Source organism: Staurois parvus, unplaced genomic scaffold (genome assembly GCF_062004578.1).
Source record: "Staurois parvus isolate SC_StPar_1 unplaced genomic scaffold, SC_StPar_1.0 ptg000132l, whole genome shotgun sequence".
NCBI lineage: Eukaryota > Metazoa > Chordata > Amphibia > Anura > Ranidae > Staurois > Staurois parvus.
Window position 1 is genome coordinate 7,069,075 of NW_028317928.1, and position 18,335 is coordinate 7,087,409.

Below are 18,335 nucleotides of genomic sequence, written 5' to 3' on the forward strand. Positions count from 1 at the left end.
GTGAGGAAAGTGCACCCGATAACCAGCAACTGTATTTACCTGGTGATCTGCTGTGTCATTGGACGCCGTAGGATACAGTGATCACGAAGATGGCCGGGTGTGCGTCCCCAGGGGAGCACGGGAGGGCGTGTTCTGGGAGGACGTCATATGATGCCCTCCCAGAACTGGACAACCGCGCTGTAGCCGTCATTCGGCTATGGCGCGGTTGACAAGTGGTTCTTTGCTGCACCACAACTGCGCCATTGGACACCGTTGCATCCATTGCAACCTGGCACAGTGGTGTATTTAGGATTTGTGCTGCCCTAGGCAACACAAAAATTGACTCCCCCCCATTGACCAACAGCACCCCCCACCCCCACCGAGAGAGCATTCCACTATCCGCCCCCCATACACTGGCAACCCACCCCGACAAGAGATAAGACACTCACCTTCACAGCTCCGGGCATCCCCGGAAAAAAGAGTCAGGCTCTGCATACATCATCCAGCAGCCCGCAGCCTCTCTCGGATCCCACCTGGTCCCCATGCTGTATGTGTCCCTTCTTCCTTTCCTTCTTTCGGGGGATGGTGCTGCCCCTCTGAAAAATGCCACCCTAGGCAAATGCCTTGTTTGCCTTGTGGTAAATACGCCCCTGGCCTGGCCCCATTCACCTCTATGGGGCAGGTGAATGCGACATGCCCAATTTTTGGTGCTTTTTCAGACACTATGTTGCTATGACACTACGTATTGGGCTGTTTGATCGCTATTGCCTGGTTTTAGCAGGCAGTAGAGGGGGGATCAGGGGCGGACTGACAACTCATGGGGCCCCCAGGCAATAGGGGATCATGGGGCCCCTGTGTCCTTGCCCAAACTGAAAAAAGCCTATGAAAAAGGTACCAGGGGCATCTCATGGGCCCCCCTACTGACCCCAGGCCCTTGGGCAGTGCCCGAGTTTCCAAATGGTCAGTCCACCCCTGGGGGGATAGAAACCCATCTCAATCATTTGTTTTCACTTCTCGGCCTTTTGGCTAAGATCAAGTGTAGTATCAGTTCTCATCAATGTCCAGTAGGGGCGCTCCGCCATCATTCTTGCCTTCCGGCGAGGATGGCTGGCTGTATAGTACCCCTGCTGGTATGATGGGGGCTCTGAAGGTTAGTACCGGTTGGAAGAGAAACCGAGGTGCCCACAGGCTGTTGGGGCCCAGGAGTAATTCCCCCGGGAAAGCTGGAGGGGCCCAGTTCCTTCTGATTTGAATGGGTCTACCTTCTCTCCCAGGGGCCGAGCAGGCAGAGAGTCCATGGAGCAGTGCCCCCTGGGAGTGGTCGCCTCAGGGGTGCTCTTAGTAACACATGGGGGTGAGATCCCATGTGTGAAAAGTGCACATGGTCACTGGTCTAAACACTTTTACGGCTAGGCCTTTTGGCTACGTCCACTATTCTTGATGTCTATTGTGAGGGGTCTATTGTGAATGGAGGAGATCTATTTTTGCACAGCGGTCTATTGTTGCCGGAAAAGATCTACTGTTGAGGGAGGGGTTCTATTGTGACTGGAGGAGATCTATTGTTGCACAGCGGTCTATTGTTGCCGGAAAGAATCTACTATAGAAGGAGAGATTCTATTGTGACTGGAGGAGATCTATATTTGCACAGCGGTCTATTGCTGCTGGAAAGGATCTACTGTTGAGGGAGGGGTCTATTGTGATTGGAGATCTATTTTTGCACAGCGGTCTATTGTTGCCAGAAGGGATCTACTGTTGAGGGAGGGGTCTTTTGTGACTGCAGGAGATCTATTTTTGCACAACGGTCTATTGTTGCTGGAAGAGATCTACTGTTGATGGAGGGGTCTATTGTGACTGGAGGAGATCTATTTTTGCTCAGTGGTCTATATTTGCTGGAAAGGATCTACTGTTGAGGGAGGGGTTTATTGTGACTGGAGAAGATCTATTTTTGCACAACTCTCTATTGTTGCTGGAAGGGATCTACTGTTGAGGAAGGGGATTATTATGACTGGAGAAGATCTATTTTGCACAGCGGTCTATTGTTGCTGGAAGCGATCTACTGTTGAGGGTGGGGTCTATTGTGACTGGAGGAGATCTATTTTGCACAGCGGTCTATTGTTGCTAGAAGGGATCTACTGTTGAGGAAGGGGTCTATTGTTCTGGGGGAAATCTATTGTTGCTGGAAGGTCTATGTTGCTGGAAGCGATCTGCTGCTGTCTGGTGGAGCTGGGGGAAATCTATTGTTGCTGGAAGGGATCTACTGTTGAGGGGAGTTTATTGTCACTGGAGATCTATTTTTGTACAGTGGTCTATTGTTGCTGGAAGGGATCTACTGTTAAGGGAGGGGTCTACTGTGACTGGAGATCTATTGTTGCCGGAAGGGATCTACTGTTGAGGGAGGGGTCTATTCTGTCTGGGTGAGATCTATATTGCACAGCGGTCTACAGTATTGTTGCCAGAACGGATCTACTGTTGGGGGAGGGGTCTGTTGTGACTGGAGATCTATTTTTGCACAGCGGTCTATTGTTGCTGGAAGCGATCTACTGTTGAGGGAGGGGTCTGTTGTGACTGGAGATCTCTTTTTGCACAGCGGTCTATTGTTGCCAGAACGGATCTACTGTTGAGGGAGGGTTCTATTGTGACTGGAGATCTATTTTTGCACAGCGGTGTATTGTTGCTGGAAGGGATCTACTGTTGAGGAAGGGGTCTATTTTGACTGGAGGAGATCTATTTTTGCCGGAAGGGATCTACTGCTGAGGGAGGGGTCTATTGTAACTGGAGGAGTTCAATTTTTGCACAGCGGTCTATTGTTGCCAGAACTGATCTACTGTTGAGGGATCTACTGTTGCTGAAATGGATCTACTGTTGAGGGAGGGGTCTGTTGTGACTGGAGGAGATCTATTTTTGCCGGAAGGGATCTACTGTTGAGGTAGGGGTCTATTGTAACTGGAGGAGATCTATTTTGCACAGCGGTCTATTGTTTCCGGAATGGATCTACTGTTAGGGGAGGAGATTATTGTGACTGGAGATCTATTTTTGCACAGCGGTCTATTGTTGCCAGAACGGATCTACTGTTGGGGGAGAGTTCTATTGTGACTGGAAATCTATTTTTGCACAGCGGACTATTGTTGCTGGAAGCGGTCTACTGTTGAGGGAGGGGTCTATTGTGACTGCAGGAGATCTATTTTTGCACAACGGTTTACTGTTGCTGGAAGAGATCTACTGTTGATGGAGGGGTCTTTGTGACTGGAGATCTATTTTTGCTCAGTGGTCTATTGTTGCTGGAAAGGATCTACTGTTGAGAGAGGGGTCTATTGGGACGAGGAGATCTATATTTGCACAGCGGTCTATTGTTGCCATAAGAGATCTACTGTTGAGGGAGGGGTCTATTGTGACTGGAGGAAATCTATTGTTTCTGGAAGGGATCTACTGTTGAGGGAGGAGTTTATTGTCACTGGAGGAGATCTATTTTTGCACAGCGATCTACTGTTGAGGAAGGGGATTATTATGACTGGAGAAGATCTATTTTGCACAGCGGTCTATTGTTGCTGGAATGGATCTACTGTTGAGGGAGGGGTTTATTGTAACTGGAGATCTATTTTTGCACAGTGATCTAATGTTGCTGGAAAGGATCTACTGTTGAGGGAGGGGTCTATTGTGACTGGAGGAGATCTATATTTGCACAGCGGTCTATTGTTGCTGGAAGGGATCTACTGTTCAGGGAGGGGTCTATTGTGACTGGAGGAAATCTATAGTTTCTGGAAGGGATCTACTGTTGAGGGAGGGGTTTATTGTCACTGGAGGAGATCTATTTTTGCACAGCGATCTACTGTTGAGGGAGGGGATTATTATGACTGGAGAAGATCTATTTTGCACAGCGGTCTATTGTTGCTGGAAGCGATCTACTGTTGAGGGTGGGGTCTATTGTGACTGGAGGAGATCTATTTTGCACAGTGGTCTATTGTTGCTGAAAGCAATCTACTGTTGAGGGAGGGGTCTAATACGACTGGAGCAGATATATTTTTGCACAGCGGTCTATTGTTGCTGGAAGGGATCTACTGTTGAGAGAGGGGTCTAGGGTCTATTGTGACTGAAGGAGATCTATTTTTGCATAGCGGTCTATTGTTGCTGGAATGGATCTACTGTTGAGGGAGGGGTTTATTGTCACTGGAGATCTATTTTTGCACAGCGGTTTATTGTTGCTGGAAGGGATCTACTGTTGAGGGAGGGGTCTATTGTAACTGGAGATCTACTTTTGCACTGCGGTCTATTGTTGCTGGAAGGGTTCTACTGTTGAGGTAGGGGTCTATTGTGACTGTAGATCTATTTTTGCACAGAATTCTATTGTTGCCGGAAGGGATCTACTGTTGAGGGAGGGGTCTATTGCGACAGGAGGAGATCTATTTTTGCACAGCGGTCTATTGTTGCTGGAAGCGATCTACTGTTGAGGGAGGAGTCAATTTTGACTTTAGGAGATCTATTTTTACACAGCGGTCTATTGTTGCCGGAAGCCATCTATTGTTGAGGGAGGGGTTCTATTGCTGGCTGTTGATGGAGGGGGTCTATTGTTGCTGGCTACTGGAGAATATATTGATGCTGGCTACCCGGAGATCTGTTGTTGCTGCTGGGTGGTATTTTGTTTTGGGGGTCCATTGTTGCTAGAAGATCTATTGCTGCTGGCTGTGGGGGATCTATCGTATTGCTTTTCTTGTTACTAACAAATTGTTACTTAGCACCACAAAATGAAACATGGCTCTGTATTCTCTATAAAGAACGGTACTGGGAGGGGGGTAAGAGGTGAAAGGTCGGATGGGTACGGTCAGGTGCTAGAATTATTGCTCTCGATTCGACGTTCGCGGCGATACCTCACATGTGTGGTGCGATCAGCATTTACACACCAATGCATGACCATGGAATGGAAATATCCCGTAATAACAATAAAGGATGACAGGTTCTCTTTACTTAGACATCTGGAGTCTACTGGACCCCAGATCTCTCATCTGCCCTTAAAAGCATCTGATCAAACCAAGTGGGAGGAATAGTGCCCCATCATTGGTGTCAGTGGCAGGAATAGTGCCCCATCATTGGTGTCAGTGGGAGGAATAGTGCCCCATCATTGGTGTCAGTGGGAGGAATAGTGCCCCATCATTGGTGTCAGTGGGAGGAATAGTGCCCCATCATTGGTGTCAGTGGGAGGAATAGTGCCCCATCATTGGTGTCAGTGGGAGGAATAGTGCCCCATCATTGGCGTCAGTGGAAGGAATAGTGCCCCATCATTGGCGTCAGTGGGAGGAATAGTGCCCCATCATTGTTGTCAGTGGGAAGAATAGTGCCCCATCATTGGCGTCAGTGGGAGGAATAGTGCCCCATCATTGGTGTCAGTGGGAGGAATAGTGCCCCATCATTGGTGTCAGTGGGAGGAATAGTGCCCCATCATTGTTGTCAGTGGGAAGAATAGTGCCCCATCATTGGTGTCAGTGGGAGGAATAGTGCCCCATCATTGGTGTCAGTGGGAGGAATAGTGCCCCATCATTGTTGTCAGTGGGAGGAATACTGCCCCATCATTGTTGTCAGTGGGAGGAATAGTGCCCCATCATTGGTGTCAGTGGGAGGAATAGTGCCCCATCATTGTTGTCAGTGGGAGGAATAGTGCCCCATCGTTGTTGTCAGTGGGAGGAATAGTGCCCCATCGTTGTTGTCAGTGGAAGGAATAGTGCCCCATCATTGGTGTCAGTGGGAGGAATAGTGCCCCATCGTTGTTGTCAGTGGGAGGAATAGTGCCCCATCATTGGTGTCAGTGGGAGGAACAGTGCCCCATCATTGGTGTCAGTGGGAGGAACAGTGCCCCATCGTTGTTGTCAGTGGGAGGAACAGTGCCCCATCGTTGGTGTCAGTGGGAGGAACAGTGCCCCATCGTTGGTGTCAGTGGGAGGAACAGTGCCCCATCGTTGGTGTCAGTGGGAGGAACAGTGCCCCATCGTTGGTGTCAGTGGGAGGAACAGTGCCCCATCGTTGTTGTCAGTGGGAGGAACAGTGCCCCATCGTTGGTGTCAGTGGGAGGAACAGTGCCCCATCGTTGGTGTCAGTGGGAGGAACAGTGCCCCATCGTTGGTGTCAGTGGGAGGAACAGTGCCCCATCGTTGGTGTCAGTGGGAGGAACAGTGCCCCATCGTTGGTGTCAGTGGGAGGAACAGTGCCCCATCGTTGTTGTCAGTGAGAGGAACAGTGCCCCATCGTTGGTGTCAGTGGAAGGAACAGTGCCCCATCGTTGTTGTCAGGGAGAGGAATAGTGCCCCATCGTTGGTGTCAGCGGGAGGAATAGTGCCCCATCGTTGGTGTCAGCGGGAGGAATAGTGCCCCATCGTTGGTGTCAGCGGGAAGAATAGTGCCTTATCATTGGTTTCAGCGGGAGGAATAGTGCCCCATCATTGGTGTCAGTGGGAGGAATAGTGCCCCATCATTGGTGTCAGCGGGAGGAATAGTGCCCCATCATTGGTGTCAGCGGGAAGAATAGTGCCCCATCATTGGTGTCAGCGGGAAGAATAGTGCCTTATCATTGGTATCAGCGGGAGGAATAGTGCCCCATCATTGGTGTCAGTGGGAGGAATAGTGCCCCATCATTGGTGTCAGTGGGAGGAATAGTGCCCCATCATCGGTGTCAGTGGGAGGAATAGTGCCCCATCATCGTTGTCAGTGGGAGGAATAGTGCCCCATCATCGGTGTCAGTGGGAGGAATAGTTCCCCATCATTGGTATCCGTGGGAGGAATAGTTCCCCATCATTGGTATCCGTGGGAGGAATAGTGCCCCATCATTGGTGTCAGTGGGAGGAATAGTGCCCCATCATTGGTGTCAGTGGGAGGAATAGTGCCCCATCATTGGCGTCAGTGGAAGGAATAGTGCCCCATCATTGGCGTCAGTGGGAGGAATAGTGCCCCATCATTGTTGTCAGTGGGAAGAATAGTGCCCCATCATTGGTGTCAGTGGGAGGAATAATGCCCCATCATAGGTGTCAGTGGGAGGAATAGTGCCCCATCATTGGTGTCAGTGGGAGGAATAGTGCCCCATCATTGGTGTCAGTGGGAGGAATAGTGCCCCATCGTTGGTGTCAGCGGGAGGAATAGTGCCCCATCGTTGGTGTCAGCGGGAAGAATAGTGCCTTATCATTGGTATCAGCGGGAGGAATAGTGCCCCATCATTGGTGTCAGTGGGAGGAATAGTGCCCCATCATTGTTGTCAGTGGGAGGAATAGTGCCCCATCGTTGTTGTCAGTGGGAGGAATAGTGCCCCATCGTTGTTGTCAGTGGGAGGAATAGTGCCCCATCATTGGTGTCAGTGGGAGGAATAGTGCCCCATCGTTGTTGTCAGTGGGAGGAATAGTGCCCCATCATTGGTGTCAGTGGGAGGAACAGTGCCCCATCATTGGTGTCAGTGGGAGGAACAGTGCCCCATCGTTGGTGTCAGTGGGAGGAACAGTGCCCCATCGTTGGTGTCAGTGGGAGGAACAGTGCCCCATCGTTGGTGTCAGTGGGAGGAACAGTGCCCCATCGTTGGTGTCAGTGGGAGGAACAGTGCCCCATCGTTGGTGTCAGTGGGAGGAACAGTGCCCCATCGTTGTTGTCAGTGGGAGGAACAGTGCCCCATCGTTGGTGTCAGTGGGAGGAACAGTGCCCCATCGTTGGTGTCAGTGGGAGGAACAGTGCCCCATCGTTGTTGTCAGGGAGAGGAATAGTGCCCCATCGTTGGTGTCAGCGGGAGGAATAGTGCCCCATCGTTGGTGTCAGCGGGAGGAATAGTGCCCCATCGTTGGTGTCAGCGGGAGGAATAGTGCCCCATCGTTGGTGTCAGCGGGAGGAATAGTGCCCCATCGTTGGTGTCAGCGGGAAGAATAGTGCCTTATCATTGGTATCAGCGGGAGGAATAGTGCCCCATCATTGGTGTCAGTGGGAGGAATAGTGCCCCATCATTGGTGTCAGCGGGAGGAATAGTGCCCCATCATTGGTGTCAGCGGGAAGAATAGTGCCCCATCATTGGTGTCAGCGGGAAGAATAGTGCCTTATCATTGGTATCAGCGGGAGGAATAGTGCCCCATCATTGGTGTCAGTGGGAGGAATAGTGCCCCATCATTGGTGTCAGTGGGAGGAATAGTGCCCCATCATCGGTATCAGTGGGAGGAATAGTGCCCCATCATCGTTGTCAGTGGGAGGAATAGTGCCCCATCATCGGTGTCAGTGGGAGGAATAGTTCCCCATTATTGGTATCCGTGGGAGGAATAGTTCCCCATCATTGGTATCCATGGGAGGAATAGTGCCCCATCATTGGTGTCAGTGGGAGGAATAGTGCCCCATCATTGGTGTCAGTGGGAGGAATAGTGCCCCATCATTGGTCAGTGGGAGGAATAGTGCCCCATCATTGGTCAGTGGGAGGAATACTGCCCCATCTTTGGTCAGTGGGAGGAATAGTGCCCCATCATTGGTCAGTGGGAGGAATAGTGCCCCATCATTGGTCAGTGGGAGGAATAGTGCCCCATCATTGGTATCAGTGAGAGGAATAGTGCCCCATCATTGGTGTCAGTGGGAGGAATAGTGCCCCATCATTGGTCAGTGGGAGGAATAGTGCCCCATCATTGGTCAGTGGGAGGAATAGTGTCCCATCATTGGTATCAGTGAGAGGAATAGTGCCCCATCATTGGTGTCAGTGGGAGGAATAGTGCCCCATCATTGGTCAGTGGGAGGAATAGTGTCCCATCATTGGTATCAGTGAGAGGAATAGTGCCCCATCATTGGTGTCAGTGGGAGGAATAGTGCCCCATCATTGGTGTCAGTGGGAGGAATAGTGCCCCATCATTGGTATCAGTGAGAGGAATAGTGCCCCATCATTGGTGTCAGTGGGAGGAATAGTGCCCCATCATTGGTGTCAGTGGGAGGAATAGTGCCCCATCATTGGTCAGTGGGAGGAATAGTGCCCCATCATTGGTCAGTGGGAGGAATACTGCCCCATCTTTGGTCAGTGGGAGGAATAGTGCCCCATCATTGGTCAGTGGGAGGAATAGTGCCCCATCATTGGTCAGTGGGAGGAATAGTGCCCCATCATTGGTATCAGTGAGAGGAATAGTGCCCCATCATTGGTCAGTGGGAGGAATAGTGTCCCATCATTGGTCAGTGGGAGGAATAGTGTCCCATCATTGGTATCAGTGAGAGGAATAGTGCCCCAACATTGGTGTCAGTGGGAGGAATAGTGCCCCATCATTGGTCAGTGGGAGGAATAGTGTCCCATCATTGGTATCAGTGAGAGGAATAGTGCCCCATCATTGGTGTCAGTGGGAGGAATAGTGCCCCATCATTGGTGTCAGTGGGAGGAATAGTGCCCCATCATTGATATCAGTGAGAGGAATAGTGCCCCATCATTGGTATCAGTGGGAGGAATAGTGCTTCATCATTGGTGTCAGCGGGAGGAATAGTGCCCCATCATTGGTATCAGTGGGAGGAATAGTGCTTCATCATTGGTGTCAGCGGGAGGAATAGTGCCCCATCATCGGTATCAGTGGGAGGAATAGTGCCCCATCATTGGTGTCAGCGGAAGGAATAGTACACCATCATTGGTGTCAGTGGGAGGAATAGTGCCCCATCATCGGTATCAGTGGGAGGAATAGTGCCCCATCATTGGTATTAGTGGGAGGAATAGTGCCCCATCATTGGTGTCAGTGGGAGAAATAGTACACCATCATTGGTATTAGTGGGAGGAATAGTGTCCCATCATTGGTGTCAGTGGGAGGAATAGTGTCCCATCATTGGTGTCAGTGGGAGGAATAGTGTCCCATCATTGGTGTCAGTGGGAGGAATAGTGTCCCATCATTGGTGTCAGTGGGAGGAATAGTGTCCCATCATTGGTGTCAGTGGGAGGAATAGTGTCCCATCATTGGTATCAGTGGGAGGAATAGTGCCCCATCATTGGTGTCAGTGGGTGGAATAGTGCCCCATCATTGGTATCAGTGGGAGGAATAGTCCCCCATCATTGGTGTCAGTGGGAGGAATAGTGCTTCATCATTGGTATTAGTGGGAGGAATAGTGCCCCATCATTGGTCAGTGGGAGGAATAGTGCCCCATCATTGGTATCAGTGGGAGGAATAGTGCCCCATCATTGGTGTCAGTGGGTGGAATAGTGCCCCATCATTGGTATCAGTGGGAGGAATAGTGCCCCATCATTGGTGTCAGTGGGAGGAATAGTGCTTCCTCATTGGTATTAATGAGAGGAATAATGCCCCATCATTGGTGTCAGTGGGAGGAATAGTGCTTCATCATTGGTATTAGTGGGAGAAATAGTGCCCCATCATTGGTATTAGTGGGAGGAATAGTGCCCCATCATTGGTGTCAGTGGGAGGAATAGTGCCCCATCATTGGTGTCAGTGGGAGGAATAGTGCCCCATCATTGGTGTCAGTGGGAGGAATAGCGCTTCATCATTGGTATTAGTGGGAGGAATAGTACCCCATCATTGGTGTCAGCGGGAAGAATAGTGCCCCATCATTGGTGTCAGCGGGAAGAATAGTGCCTTATCATTGGTATCAGCGGGAGGAATAGTGCCCCATCATTGGTGTCAGTGGGAGGAATAGTGCCCCATCATTGGTGTCAGTGGGAGGAATAGTGCCCCATCATCGGTATCAGTGGGAGGAATAGTGCCCCATCATCGTTGTCAGTGGGAGGAATAGTGCCCCATCATCGGTGTCAGTGGGAGGAATAGTTCCCCATTATTGGTATCCGTGGGAGGAATAGTTCCCCATCATTGGTATCCATGGGAGGAATAGTGCCCCATCATTGGTGTCAGTGGGAGGAATAGTGCCCCATCATTGGTGTCAGTGGGAGGAATAGTGCCCCATCATTGGTCAGTGGGAGGAATAGTGCCCCATCATTGGTCAGTGGGAGGAATACTGCCCCATCTTTGGTCAGTGGGAGGAATAGTGCCCCATCATTGGTCAGTGGGAGGAATAGTGCCCCATCATTGGTCAGTGGGAGGAATAGTGCCCCATCATTGGTATCAGTGAGAGGAATAGTGCCCCATCATTGGTGTCAGTGGGAGGAATAGTGCCCCATCATTGGTCAGTGGGAGGAATAGTGCCCCATCATTGGTCAGTGGGAGGAATAGTGTCCCATCATTGGTATCAGTGAGAGGAATAGTGCCCCATCATTGGTGTCAGTGGGAGGAATAGTGCCCCATCATTGGTCAGTGGGAGGAATAGTGTCCCATCATTGGTATCAGTGAGAGGAATAGTGCCCCATCATTGGTGTCAGTGGGAGGAATAGTGCCCCATCATTGGTGTCAGTGGGAGGAATAGTGCCCCATCATTGGTATCAGTGAGAGGAATAGTGCCCCATCATTGGTGTCAGTGGGAGGAATAGTGCCCCATCATTGGTGTCAGTGGGAGGAATAGTGCCCCATCATTGGTCAGTGGGAGGAATAGTGCCCCATCATTGGTCAGTGGGAGGAATACTGCCCCATCTTTGGTCAGTGGGAGGAATAGTGCCCCATCATTGGTCAGTGGGAGGAATAGTGCCCCATCATTGGTCAGTGGGAGGAATAGTGCCCCATCATTGGTATCAGTGAGAGGAATAGTGCCCCATCATTGGTCAGTGGGAGGAATAGTGTCCCATCATTGGTCAGTGGGAGGAATAGTGTCCCATCATTGGTATCAGTGAGAGGAATAGTGCCCCAACATTGGTGTCAGTGGGAGGAATAGTGCCCCATCATTGGTCAGTGGGAGGAATAGTGTCCCATCATTGGTATCAGTGAGAGGAATAGTGCCCCATCATTGGTGTCAGTGGGAGGAATAGTGCCCCATCATTGGTGTCAGTGGGAGGAATAGTGCCCCATCATTGATATCAGTGAGAGGAATAGTGCCCCATCATTGGTATCAGTGGGAGGAATAGTGCTTCATCATTGGTGTCAGCGGGAGGAATAGTGCCCCATCATTGGTATCAGTGGGAGGAATAGTGCTTCATCATTGGTGTCAGCGGGAGGAATAGTGCCCCATCATCGGTATCAGTGGGAGGAATAGTGCCCCATCATTGGTGTCAGCGGAAGGAATAGTACACCATCATTGGTGTCAGTGGGAGGAATAGTGCCCCATCATCGGTATCAGTGGGAGGAATAGTGCCCCATCATTGGTATTAGTGGGAGGAATAGTGCCCCATCATTGGTGTCAGTGGGAGAAATAGTACACCATCATTGGTATTAGTGGGAGGAATAGTGTCCCATCATTGGTGTCAGTGGGAGGAATAGTGTCCCATCATTGGTGTCAGTGGGAGGAATAGTGTCCCATCATTGGTGTCAGTGGGAGGAATAGTGTCCCATCATTGGTGTCAGTGGGAGGAATAGTGTCCCATCATTGGTGTCAGTGGGAGGAATAGTGTCCCATCATTGGTATCAGTGGGAGGAATAGTGCCCCATCATTGGTGTCAGTGGGTGGAATAGTGCCCCATCATTGGTATCAGTGGGAGGAATAGTCCCCCATCATTGGTGTCAGTGGGAGGAATAGTGCTTCATCATTGGTATTAGTGGGAGGAATAGTGCCCCATCATTGGTCAGTGGGAGGAATAGTGCCCCATCATTGGTATCAGTGGGAGGAATAGTGCCCCATCATTGGTGTCAGTGGGTGGAATAGTGCCCCATCATTGGTATCAGTGGGAGGAATAGTGCCCCATCATTGGTGTCAGTGGGAGGAATAGTGCTTCCTCATTGGTATTAATGAGAGGAATAATGCCCCATCATTGGTGTCAGTGGGAGGAATAGTGCTTCATCATTGGTATTAGTGGGAGAAATAGTGCCCCATCATTGGTATTAGTGGGAGGAATAGTGCCCCATCATTGGTGTCAGTGGGAGGAATAGTGCCCCATCATTGGTGTCAGTGGGAGGAATAGTGCCCCATCATTGGTGTCAGTGGGAGGAATAGCGCTTCATCATTGGTATTAGTGGGAGGAATAGTACCCCATCATTGGTGTCAGGGGGAGGAATAGTGCCCCATCATTGGTATCAGTGGGAGGAATAGTGCTTCCTCATTGGTATTAGTGGGAGGAATAGTTCCCCATCATTGGTGTCAGTGGGAGGAATAGTGCCCAGTCAATGGTGTCAGTGGGAGGAATAGTGCCCAGTCAATGGTGTCAGTGGGAGGAATAGTGCCCAGTCATTGGTGTCAATAGGTGAAATAATGCCTCATTGTTGATGTCAGTAGCAGGAATTATGCCCCATTGTTCGTGTCAATGGGAGATATAGTGTCTTGTATCTGTGGGAGAAAAAGTGCCCCAAGGGCCAGATAAAGGCAAACAAAGGGCCGCATCTGGCCCCCGGGCTGCAGTTTGCAGACCAATGTCTTAGATCATAGAAATGATTGGAGACATTCTGGTCCCCAATGAGTTTTATGATCAGTCAGCGGAACTGCCAGCTTCAGTGCCAGGAATCCCGATCGGACGGGAGGGCATGGAGAGGCTCCGGCGGGTGGCGGGGGATAACCTCTTCCGCTGCCTGTAAAAGCAATCCAGCTGCTAATTAGCCACTAGGAAAGCTTTTACATTGTAGAGCTTTGTTGGCTGCAGCCACGGTCCACTCAAACCACCACAACGTCTCCATACATTGTCTGGCGGCAAGTGGTTAAAATCCAGCAATACGCCGTCTCACCTTCCTCTGCTCATGCTCAGTGGCTCTCTATGCTCAGCACTGTGCCTAAAATCAGAGCCACTAGAGGCTGATCAACTCCATGTGTTTCTGTTTCTTTTTTTCTGCCTCCAAAATGCAGAAAGTAGGTGATATGGTTGTCACTGTCATAGTTCACACCAGTCAGTGCCGTCTTTAACCCCTCGCCTTCAGGGCACTTATTCCCCCTTCCTGCCCAGGCCAATTTCCAGCTTTCAGCGCTGTCACACTTTGAATGACAATTTCACGGTCATGCAACACTGTACCCATATGACATTTTTATCATTTTTTTGTGACAGATAGAGATTTATTTTGGTGGTATTTAATCACCTCTGGGTTTTTTTATTTTTTCTTAAACAAACCAAAAAACTTTGAAAAAAAACCCTGTTTTTCTTAGTTTTTGGTATAAAATTTTGTAAATAAGTGATTTTTCTCCTTCACTGATGTGCACTAATGAGGCTGCAGTGATGAGCACTGATAGGCTGCACTGATGGACACTGATAGGCGGCACTGATGAGGAGGCACTGGTAGGTGGCACTGATGGGCATTGACAGGCATCACTGATGGGCACTGAAAGGCTGCACTGATATATGGCACTGATAGGTGGCACTGATAGGTGGCACTGACTGGCACTGATAGGCAGCACTAACTGGCACTAATGGGCACTGATAGGTGGCACTGATGCGCACTGATAGACGGCACTGACTGGCACTGATAGGTGGCACTGACTGGCACAGATAGGAGGCACTGATTGGCAGCACTGATAGGTGGCACTGATTGGCATTGATAGGTGGTACTGACTGGCACTGATGGGTGACATTGAAAGGCAGGTCAGATGGGCACTGATATGTGGCATTGATGAGGCACTGATGAGCACTGACAGCTGGCACTGATAGACACTGACAGGTGGCACTGCTGGGGCTACACTGATCATCAGGGCACACTGATCATCAGTGCTCTGTTGATCAGTGTACATGTCCCCTCTGAGTAATGCCGATTACTGGCTCTTCTCTCCTCTGTCAGCGTGACAGCTCGAGAGAAGAGAAATGCCGATAACCGGCATTTCCCTGTTTACGTATGATCAGTTGTGATTGGACACAGCTGATCACATGACCGAGCCAACATCTTCAGCTCTTTCCGTGGATCGGTGATTCGCTGTGTCCTAGGGACACAGCGCACCGCCGATCTCCGTTCTGCGTGCTCCCGGAGCCGCGCATGCACGGTGAGAATGGGAGGACATCATATGACGCCCTCCCAGAACGAGAGAACCACCTTGTGTCCCTCATATTACTATATGGCGGGCAGGCGGGAGGTGGTTAAGTAGGGGCAAAAGGGGCAGCTGCCCTCGGCCCAGTCATTGTTATGGGGCCCAAAGCAGCTGCTCCACACTTGCCAACTGTATTGGTCCACATTCTCTTGTGTCTGGAAGTCTTCGTCCCGGGTTGTGTCCCATACCTCAGTGTGAAGTGCTGTCACTTATGCTGCTCAGCTCTGTCCTATTGCCATGTACAGGTGACTCATGTATGCAGACTGTGTCAGCATTCACATGTAAATAATGGCAACATTCACATGTAAATAGTGGCGGCATTCATATGTATATTACGCACCTCCCCCTCCCAAGTTTCCAACCACCAACACCTCTGCTGGTGATCAGTGTAAATTCCCACTTACATTGGTGGCCAGTGTATAAATTTATTGGTTGTTGGTGTCAAATCCCCCATTACATTGGTGGCCAGTATAAAAATGTATTGGTTGTTGTTGCAAATCCCCCATTACATTGGATGTCAGTGCAAATTCTTCATTACATTTGTCATCAGTTTTAACCCCCTAACATTGGTTGTCGGTGTAGAAATGTCACCTCCCATCCTTCACTGCAACTAATCCCATCTCCCCCAAGCACTACCATTGATCCCACCCCCCCAAGCACTGTCACTCATCCCATCCCCCCAGCATTGCCACTTATCCCATTCTCCCCACCACTGCCACTGATCCCATCAACCCCACCCCCAGCACTGCCACTGATCACACCCTCCTCCCAGCACTGCCCATGATCCCAGGAGTCCTAGGAGTTTTCTGTCTATTGGTAGGGTCCACTAACCTTCTCAGTCCATGGTGTGCAGGCAGTGAGGAGATGATGTGCTGTAACCTTCAGCAACTAATCAGTGAGACGTAATTAAGTGCTGTAACCTTCAGCAACCAATCAATGAGACGTAACCTCTAGTAAGCAATCAGTGAGTGGTAAGGATGTGCAGTAACCTCTAGCAACCAATCGGTGACCGGTAATGATGTGCAATAACCTTTAACAAACAATCAATAACCGGTAATAGTATGCAGTAACCTCTAGCAAGCGACCAGTAATGGTGTGCAGTATCCTCTAGCAACCAATTGGTGAGCAGTAAGGATGTGCAGTAATCTCACGCAAACAAACAGCAACTCAGAAATCATGTGCTATAACCTCTAGGAATTAATCAGTGAGCTGTAATGTGTGCTGTAACCTCTATCAACCAATCAGACGTAATTAAGTGCCGTAACCTCTAGTAACCAACCAATGAGTGGTAAGGATGTACAGTAACCTCTAGCAACCAATGGGTGAGCGGCAATGAAGTGCAGTAACCTCTAACAGCCCATCAATAACCGGTAATATGTGAAAAATAAACAGCGCAAAATAGATATTATTAAATAACAAAATATCAAAACCCCATATCACTTAATACATATTTGTGTCAAAAAACTCATTAAAAGTCCCTTGTGGTGCAAAATAAAGACCTCCAAATCAAATTCTTAGCCTTCCACCTTTCACCCGTGCACACCAACATCAAATGCACTCACCAGATTAAGGTGAATGTAGAGCCTTTGGGATTTTAATAGGGAATCCCACGCCCTCTTTCCATCCACTCAAAATTAGCCTCCCAAAGATAGGATCCTCTTTCCGGTCCTCACCGTGGTCTCCTCGCTTCCTCCACCGTGTTCTCAGAGAAAAAAACTTACATAGTGTAATATTGCCAAGATCATTCTGATCCTATATTGAACAAACTCCAGGCCACTCACATTTCAAATGAATAATAAAAGCACATTTATTGGGCCCAAGACAGCCAGATAATCACAGCCAGCAAATCCTCCAGGGTTCCCACATCAATGCAGCCAGATGAGGCAGAGACTTAACCAATATTCAACACGAATCCCACAAAATGGCCGTTGGAACGCACCGCTCGGCGTGCGCTCCACTCACCGGAAGTGACGTCAGACGTACAGCAAATGGACCGGAAATACGTCAACGCGTTTCGCCCCTCCCATCGGGCGTTCTCAAGTTCTCAAGGCGTTCTCAAGGGAGGGGCGAAACGCGTTGATTTATTTATTCATTTATTTGATCTTGATTGGCGCAGGGATATATTTTTTCTTTTAATAACCGGTAATAGTATGCAGTAACCTCTAGCAACCAACCAGTGACCAGTAATGGTGCGCAGTATCCTCTAGCAACTAATTGGTGAGCAGTAAGGAATTGCAGTAATCTCTAGCAAACAAACAGCAAGCAGAAATCATGTGCTATAACCGCTAGCAATGAATCAGTGAGCCGTAATGTGTGCAGTAACCTCTATCCACCAGTCAGTGAGCAGTAATGATATGCTGTAACCTCTAGTAACCAATCAGTGAGTGGTAAGGATATGCAGTAACCTCTAGCAACCAATGGGTGAGTGGTAATGATGTGCAGTAACCTCTAACAACCAATCAATAGGCGGTAATAATATGCAGTAACCACTAGCAACCAACCAGTGACCAGTTATGGTGTGCAGTATCCTCTAGCAACCAATTGGTGAGCAGTAAGGAATTGCAGTAATCTCTAGCAACCAATCAGCAAGCAGAATCATGTGCTGTAACCTTTAGCAATAAATCAGTGAGCCGTAATGTGTGCTGTAACCTCTATTAACCAGTCAGTGAGCTGTAATGTGTGCTGTAACCTCTATCAACCAATCAGTGAGACGTAATTAAGTGCCATAACCTCTAGTAACCAACCAATGAGTGGTAAGGATGTACAGTAACCTCTAGCAACCAATGGGTGAGTGGTAATGATGTGCAGTAACCTCTAACAGCCCATCAATAAGCGGTAATAATATGCAGTAACCTCTAGCAACCAACCAGTGACCAGTAATGGTGCGCAGTATCCTCTAGCAACTAATTGGTGAGCAGTAAGGAATTGCAGTAATCTCTAGCAACCAATCAGCAAGCAGAATCATGTGCTGTAACCGCTAGCAATGAATCAGTGAGCCGTAATGTGTGCAGTAACCTCTATCCACCAGTCAGTGAGCAGTAATGATATGCTGTAACCTCTAGTAACCAATCAGTGAGTGGTAAGGATATGCAGTAACCTCTAGCAACCAATGGGTGAGTGGTAATGATGTGCAGTAACCTCTAACAACCAATCAATAGGCGGTAATAATATGCAGTAACCTCTAGCAACCAACCAGTGACCAGTAATAGTGTGCAGTATCCTCTAGTAACCAATTGGTGAGCAGAAAGGATGTGCAGTAATCTCTAGCAACCAAGAAGCAAGCAGAAATCATAGGCTGTAACCTCTAGCAATGAATCAGTGAGCTGTAATGTGTGCAGTAACTTCTATTAACCAGTCAGTGAGCTGTAATGTGTGCTTTAATCTCTATCAACCAATCAGCAAGCAGGAATCAT

The 18,335-nt window shown here is 49.3% G+C and overlaps 1 pseudogene; it reads left to right on the forward strand.

Moving 5' to 3' along the window:
• The first annotated feature begins 985 nt into the window (after positions 1-985).
• LOC149466257 (U2 spliceosomal RNA) lies at positions 986-1,106 on the forward strand (annotated as a pseudogene).
• The last annotated feature ends 17,229 nt before the right edge of the window (positions 1,107-18,335 follow it).